Source organism: Belonocnema kinseyi, chromosome 5 (assembly GCF_010883055.1).
Source record: "Belonocnema kinseyi isolate 2016_QV_RU_SX_M_011 chromosome 5, B_treatae_v1, whole genome shotgun sequence".
Lineage (NCBI taxonomy): Eukaryota > Metazoa > Arthropoda > Insecta > Hymenoptera > Cynipidae > Belonocnema > Belonocnema kinseyi.
Window position 1 is genome coordinate 150,895,779 of NC_046661.1, and position 852 is coordinate 150,896,630.

The window sequence follows — 852 nt, forward strand, 5'->3', positions numbered from 1 at the left end:
ATTTTTGAAATTTAATCGATAAGTAGTTACAAAAAATTTGGAAAAGCAAAATGGCCCAAGGCAGGGCACCTTCTTCAATTCAGACTTTTCATTATAATATCGAAATTGGAAAATTTACTGGTTAACTTACCGTTCTGTTATTGCAAGGTTTCGTACATTATTCGAGTCATAGCTGTTATTTTTCCAATTTAATCTTTGAATGGAACAGTTTCTATCTTGGTTTATCACTTTGTTTTTTTTTTTCGCAAGATAAAATTTATCACAAAATGCACAGTAATACATTATTGTACATTCTGTGATAAATTTCATCTTGCGAAAAAAACAAGGTGATTCATTTACAACAGATCGCATTTAAACTAATATTAAACAAACTCAGAAAATAATGTGCACAAAATTTAATTAGAAAGGTTAATAATGCGAAACAATTTAGGGGTAGTTACCCTCTACAATGCTGTTTATCTCTTAAAAGTACCTAAATAGCTTTATCCTCTTTTTTGTATGCAACACATATTTTTTCGGATTTTTTTGCTCAATTTTAGACTTATTTTACTATTTTATATATAACAAGGGGGTGGTTTACCACCGTGTAATTTTTTTGTTCATGTTGGATGGACTCTATTTTATATCCATCGTTATAAAACAAATTTCCCAATTTTTTTTATGTATGGAAAGTATATATTATCATAGACATAAGATAAAAAGTGTTTAGGGGTAGCTACCCCCATTAATTTTTTTAAAACTCATTTTGGTCAAACACGTAAACTTTATTTTTGTCTCAACTACTAAATATATATTTTAAAAAATTTGCCGTTGAATTTAAAAATTTTCAGCACAACTTTAAAAATATGTAGG